Genomic DNA, 7,546 nt, shown 5'->3' with positions numbered 1-7,546 from the left:
AAGGCAAGGCTTCTAATGCCGAAGCAGCCTTCTGAGACAAAGCTTTGCAGCAATATTCCTTAACAAGAAGTATTAATATACCTTTACAAAAATCTTGCTATTGTGAGCTCTGACTATGGCACTTATTCTGTAGTTCAATGTGTGTCCTGAACCCTCCATTGAAGCACTCAGTAGATTCTCAATTTCTTTTATGGGACAAGAACCCTTTCTGTTCTCCCACAGCTCACTACTGTACAAACATCTTTTTCAAGGCTAATTTTGAACTTGCAGTAGTTTGGTGGTTGCATTGATCCCTTTTTGCCTACTAGGTGGTCTGTTATCCTGGAGACAGGCGTGTTGCAAGATTATTTCCTCTGTTCAAGTAGCCACATATTTTGATAAAGTTAATAAGTCTACAGTTTTATTAAAAAGTAGTCCTGATCTACATCATATACACATTAAACACTCTATTTATCTGGTTTATTTTGAAATACCACATAATTCTTACTACCAAAGATAACTAAGAGCTATTAAAAACACCAGTCATGACCTATTCTGGCAGCCAGCTGCCTCTTAAAAAGGTTAAGAGCTAGGAACCAGAAGTAAATATTCAGTACAGGTAAATTAATTCAGCCATAAAACTTAATTACCCTATGGCTCCCCCACCACAGACAACAGAGAGAAGGTAGGGGGAGTTGGAGCATAATGCAGCTTCCTCACTGAAATAAATAAATTATTGCAATGAATTTGTACAACCGGGGCTTTAGAACCTGTTATTGTGAGAAATAAGTCTTACAACAAAACAATCTTAAGATTGTCTATCTATTCAGTTACAGATTCTTAAGGAGGCATTTCTAGGTGTCTTCTTGACTTCTAAGCCTTCTAAGGAGACCTAAATCTAGTTGCCATCATACAATTCTTTTCAAGTTAATTACAGAGCAGTATTTTGATTCGTTTAGTCTTCCATTCTTGTGCTTATTCTCCACTTTCCTCTTGTACTAGTCAGTTTCAAGAATTCCTGAGCTGCTGAAAAGAAACTAATTTTGGTTAGGGAAAGAATTGCTCAGTAACAGAGTAGACCTTTTAGAACACCTTTCTTCCAGTTTATTTGGCCTAGGAGGTGTAACTGAAAAACTGCTTCTGTGCAGGACTAAGGTATAGATCAAGCTTATGATCTGAGCCACTAAAAGAAATATTTATCTGTTGGGGATTTTTTAAACCCTAATCAAGACCATGATCGCATTGTGATATGTCATTATGTTGTAGGGAGACTGCATCTAGAAGAAAGTGAAAGACACATTAGAGTTCTGCCGAGTGATTGATGAACTCTACTGAAACTAATGCTTATTTGCAGATGTAATCAACACTTCAAAAGGAACAGCAGAATTTCTGTAGTAACTACATTGCATGGATGAAATTATTTTGAAAAGTGTCTACAGACTATCAAAACGTGTAGCTTTCTTTTTAATGATAAAATAAAGATGTGATTCTGCTTTACATCTTCTATTCTACAGCTATATCTCAGCCTCAGTTTATGCCTTGGAAATACACTCATTTCAGTCACACAATAAATATATACAAGTGAGGAAAGTGCAAGCAGTTGAAAAGCATGGAACAACAAATATTTCATAAATATGATTTGTCTTCCATCATGAATGTGTTTAACAAAGTTCATAAATAGACCCAGGTGAAAAAAAATAATAACAATAAAAAGAAAAATGGAAAAAAAAAGGAAGAAAAAAAAAGGAAAAAGGAAAAGATAAAAAAAATAAAAGAATAATAATAAAAAAAAAAGATAATGAGCATTTTTAACCAGTTTGTATTTCAGTTAATTGGGTTTGTGTAAGCATGGAGAAGCAAGGCAAATTTTAACACATTGGTAGATTTTAGGTCACATTGCCCTGTGACCTAATATTTGTTTATAGATGTAATTTATTTTGCATGTTTGAAATATTTGTTTATGGAGATAAATGAATCACAAAGACTAATGATAAATCCTAGTTCCTAGACAGAGAATTTCTTTCAGAGTTGCTAAAGAACAATATAACCAATTCCTTTTTCTCTCATCCCCTCTCTCTTTTGTGCCCTCCAGAGATTATTTTTGTTGACTTTTATGTCACCTAGATTGTTGCCTTAGAGATTTTAAAGCATTCATATTTTATGGGATTAGGTGAACAGGTTTTTTTAAGACAATTTTGATTCTGAGGCTAAGAACCCACATTGCATTGAAAACATTATTTATATTTTATTATTACAGCTGTATATATTTGATGCATGTTATTTGGACATTCCATTGGGGATTCTAGTATAGCAGATTCTTCTAAATATTTGTGGTATATCAACCACACAAAAAGTCCTGTTAGAAAAAAAATATTAAGAAAAGTAAAGGAAGTAAATTTGAACAAAGCCTTGAAAAATTTCAGTATATAATCAACATAATTGTGCAAAATCATGCATTTTTATGGTTGATAACAGTATCTGGATACTGCAATATACAAAAAGTGAGCTGTATGAAAAATTAACTCTTGGTCTGAATAACAAGGAAAAAGAACATTCCATCTAATATAAAGTGAATGTCAAGGCATTTGCATAGGAGGGAGAAGGTTCTGAACTTTTTATTGTGCTATTTAAAACATGACCTTTGCTTCTATGCTGAAATTCTTAATGTAGGTGGCAAAGTAGCTTACTAGCAGAGACTCCAAATCAGACAGGACAAACCTCCAGAGACCAATATATTTTACCTTCAAAGTTTGTTATGCATTTCCTCAGACTTGCTTTACCAGAGTAATCTGCTACACAGAGAAAGGAAAAAGTAATAACTTCCCTTTGTTTGCAGACCTAATGAACACTGCTATGCTCCCAGTTCTGAGCACTCTGCTAGTCTCAGTTTGGTGGAGAAAAGTTTATATTTGACGTATATGAAGATGAATTAAAATGTCCTTGATTCCCCCAATCATTTGGTAAAATCAAATAATCCTGTGAAATGAGTTAAAGGAAAAATCTTTTCTAAAGAAAAAGAAATTATGTTTATGTTTGTATTATCTATTGACCATCCTCATATATAATTTAGTATGACAAAACACCTGAAAGAAGACAGTGATACAAGCATGAAAGGTTACTTTGGTGAATGGATCAGCTCAATGTCTAATTTGGAGACATCAAATGATTTTTTACGTATCACATAAAGAGCCAAATACCTTATAATTTTTGCGCATATAAAGACTTTGTGCCATGGGCTCTTTGCATTAGTCTTCCATAACCATAAAGTCATTAAAAGGATATATTTAGAGTATTTAAGGAATTTTATTCTGTTTCAATAAAAAAATTCTGCAAGAATAGTTTAATTTTGTTTCTGCTTTTATACTTTCTTTTCCTACTATGATGTACTGTGATAATGGACTTTTTGGAGCAAGAATTGAACATTAAAAGCATAACTGACATTGTATTTTAATTCCTAGCTGGAAATCTCCAAAGTGTTTTCCCCTTCATAGTTAGTACTATGTTCTAAAATCTCTGTATCTATCTTATAATGCTCTGCAGCCCTTAATTATTGAACATATTTAGTTGAAGGGGAAAATAAAAGACCACATTTCTTGCAAAAATAACTGATTTTACTTATTTCCTGAATAACTAAAATCCTTAAGGGGAAAGTAGGGAGCAGGACATACATCTATTCATACAACAGGATCTTTGCCATACAAGGCAAATCTGTTCTTAATCCTGAAATAACTTCCAGTTTCATTTGGAGGTAACTTTTTCCTGGAACTACTGTTCATGTATCCAAAGGTATATCAAGGCAGGTAAAACCTGTCTTTTGTCTTGAAGTTCTTTTTCTTACAGAAACTTTTTAAATTTAGTTATGATAATAACAATTTTTTTTAACAGAATCTATTGTCAGTTTTTGAAGCACACACTGTGTGATGAGAAAGATCTTTGACTAATTGGTATAATGCAAGATGTCTCTACAATTCAGATATACTCCCTAAAAATAAACACTGTTAGATATTATGTCCATACTAAATCTTAGTAAAGCATGTCTTATGTCAATATTTCACAGTATTCAAAAATAAAATTGACCAAGAGAAAATTACATGTGGTAATACTTTTAGTCTTTCTAATTGCAGGTAATCCAACTTAATCCAAAGTGGTTAAGTGACAAATGAAGAGCAGGAAATAATGTCCTCTAAAACTGGACTAAAGAGACATATTTTAAATATTTGAGAAGCACATCAATATCTTTATTTTCTTTGGCTTAAAGGAGGACTCTAAAACTGGACTAAAGAGACATATTTTAAGTATTTGAGAAGCACAGCAATATCTTTGTTTTCTTTGGCTTAAAGGAGGATCCAATAAATAATACGCCCATCTGTCTTACTTCAGTATCTGGGGAAGTTATGACCCCCCTCCTGGTTCAGGCGCAAGTCAGATGAACCACATGATTGGGGATAAACAACATGAACTCAGCAAGTGTCATGGTTTGACACGGGAAGAGAATTTTTTTTTTGAAGGAAGAGGTCAGTCCAGTCAGGGGTCAGGTTTGGATACTGACACTTGGAGTGACCAATTGAAGGTGGACACGTCTCTGAGAACACAGAGGGGTTAAAAGCGGAATTCCCAGGAGGACTCGCCCTTCTTTGGTTCCGGTCATCGCAAGGTATGGACCTCCCCTGCCCAGCCTGGGCTGGGTGGGGGAGGGGAGCCATGCGGCCTGCAGAGGTTGGCCAGGGGATGAAGGATCGGAACCGAGCTGGGCCACCTTCTGCGGACGGAAGGGTGGAGAACATCTGGGATGTTTTTGTTCCCCCTCCCCTAAGCTAGAGGGAAAAGAGACAGAGAGCCAGCAGACACCTGGGAGTTTGCCAGCGGAGGAGAAAGAGAAGGGGGGGGGGGGGGAAGATGCCCAGCGTGGGAGATGGGAGACGGAGTCCTGGGCTGAGATTGCAGCCGTCCGGGGAGTCCGGGAATTTTAACCCTTTCCTGTGAAATGAAGGCTTTATGAAATATTACTCCTCCTGAATTTGAAGGAAAGAGAGACAGCCTGGGACCTCAGATGTTCAGAGAAGAAGGTTGGGGGGGAGATGATGGAGTGGCTTTTGGCTGGACTCTGCTTGTTTACCATAGACTGAACCACTCTTTCTTTCAAGAGGGACTGCATTTTAGGGGGATGCATTGGTGAGCCAAGAGACCTTCTTCAGCAACTACCAGTTTTGGAATGGACAGAGAGAGCTGAGGAGGGTGTGAGGATGCCCTCCATCTTCAGAGAAGAAGAGAAGGAGATCTCTGTCCTTGGACCCTCGGCCCCAGGGGAAAATGGGGGGGACTCTAGTCCCGAATTGTGATACTGGACTGTTGTTCCTGGTGGTCCTTGGCAAAGCATCCTTAAAGGGGCCCTATAAGCAGTCTCTGTCCATGCACGGTGGTGAGAGCACTGTGACATGGAGAGGAGAGTGTCACACTGGCCGGTGTGTCTAGGCAGTGCCATGTGTGACATTGGAAACACAAGAGGTGGCAGCTGTGTTTCCTGGGGGGTCTGTGGTGCAAGGGGGACTCCTCTCTTCCCCGATGGACTCAGTATTGATTATATTGAAGGGTGAAAACTTGATTAAGGATCCAAATGGGTCTCGCTGTGGTTTGGTGGAGTTGGGTGGTGGGAGGAGGAATGTTTTGGAAGGTTTTCATTTCGAATTTTGTATGGTTTTTTTTTCTTTCCTTTCTTTTCCTTTTATAGTAGTAGTAGTAGTAGTGTAATAAAGTTTTTCCTTTGTTATTAAGTTTGGCCTGCTTTGCTCTGTTCTTGATCACATTTCACAGCATTTGATTGGTAGGTTGTATTTTCATGGGGCGCTGGCATTGTGCCAGTGTCAAACCATGACAGCAAGGGAAAATATATTTGACAAATCTGATTGCCTTCTATGACAACGTTGCCTGTTCGCTTGCTATGGGACGAGGTGGGCATTGTCTACCTGGATTCCTCCAAGGCTTTTGACATGTTTACCCACAGCTTCCTTCTGGACAGAGTGATGTGGTATGACCCACAGACATGTGGTTCCTGTGGGGGGTGGGGATCTGGCTGACAGGGTGCACCCAGAGGATGGTGGTGACAACTCCTTTTCAAACTGGTACCTACCAGAAATGGGGTCCCACCGGGATCTGTGTGGTGCCCAAAGCTATTTAAGATCTTGACAAGTGATCTGGATAATGGGATTAACTGTACCCTGACAAAGTTTGTTAATGATATCAAGCTGACTGGGGAAGTAGATACTTCAGAAGGGACAGCAACACTGCAGAAAGACATGAAGAGTGGAATAATGGAGGACAGGGCTACAGGAAGAGTGGGTTAACAAGAACCTCATGAAATTCAACAAGGACAAGTAAGGTCTTGCTTATTATATGAGAAAATATAATCCAGAATGTAGCATGGTCAAAGATCTACTTGGTCTTTAGAAAGGGACCTGGGGATCCTGGTGGACAGCAAGCTCACTATGAGTGAGCTGCACTGTAACTGGATGCTGGGCTGCGTCAACAAGAATGTTACCAGCAGAGATGCACTCTACCCACTTGTCGGGCCTCACCCGGAATACTGTGTTTGGTTTCAGCTCTGATGATACAAAAAATGTGCAGATAGACTGGAAAGGGTCACAAAGATGATCTAAGGACAGGGAAGCCTGACATAGAAGGAAAAAGAACTGGGTTTATTCAGCCTTGAGAAAAAAGATTAAGGGGAGACCTTATTACCATGCTCCTATATATAAATTGTACCTACAAAGAAGATAAAATACTTTCTTTTTACAAGGAGTCACATGGAAAAGACAAAGAATAATGGGTACAAGAAAGTCCTGTACAGATTCCAAGTAGACACAAAGGGCAAATATTTCACAATGAAAACAATCATCCATTGGAATAATCTCCCCATGGAAGTGGTTGGTTCCCCATCTTGATCCCTTTTAAGAGTGATCTGGATAGGGTGCGAGCCATCTTGTGCAGACTCTGCTTTTGCCGAAAAAGTTTGGACCAGATGATCCTTGAGGTCCTCTATGTCCTGAAATTCTACAATTCTATGATTTCAAGTATATAATTTAGTGAACCATCAGAAAGAACACTATGGAATATAAAGAACAAGTGTGTGCTGTTTTGTGGAAGTTTTATGGGATTACTATCAGCTAGTCTGTAATTCTGGTTATAAATTATTTGAGATTTATGTCTGTTATGTATGATTAATCACCTTTTATTACTTGAATTCAATCAGACCAAAAATCTATTCTAGCAACTAGCAAAGTTGCCAGTAGTGCAATACAATAATTGCACTTCACTGAATCAAAGTCATGCACATTATACTGGAGTGGCAGATTTAAATAATAAGGTTAATCAAAGAAGCTCCAGTGCACACAATGTACTTAGTGTAGTGTACTGTAATTCTGGTCAATTTCACATAAAATTGATGATGCATATAGCATACAAAAATATTTACTTGATTGTTTGACAGGAAATAATTTTATTCTAGAATTCCTGAAATCATGTTCATTCAAGAGAAATGCATGCTAGACCAAATCTTAATGAAAATGCATTG

At 37.9% G+C, this 7,546-nt stretch overlaps 1 long non-coding RNA gene across 1 annotated transcript; it reads left to right on the top strand.

Moving 5' to 3' along the window:
* The first annotated feature begins 4,620 nt into the window (after positions 1 to 4,620).
* Positions 4,621 to 5,748, top strand: LOC140682536 (uncharacterized). Its single transcript, XR_012054373.1, has 2 exons — positions 4,621 to 4,695; positions 5,124 to 5,748. It is a non-coding gene; the product is annotated as an uncharacterized lncRNA (long non-coding RNA).
* The last annotated feature ends 1,798 nt before the right edge of the window (positions 5,749 to 7,546 follow it).

The sequence above is a fragment of the Taeniopygia guttata genome, chromosome 2 (assembly GCF_048771995.1).
Source record: "Taeniopygia guttata chromosome 2, bTaeGut7.mat, whole genome shotgun sequence".
Classification (NCBI taxonomy): domain Eukaryota; kingdom Metazoa; phylum Chordata; class Aves; order Passeriformes; family Estrildidae; genus Taeniopygia; species Taeniopygia guttata.
The sequence above is the reverse complement of the archived record's forward strand: the minus strand, read 5'-3'. Positions and strand labels throughout refer to the sequence as shown.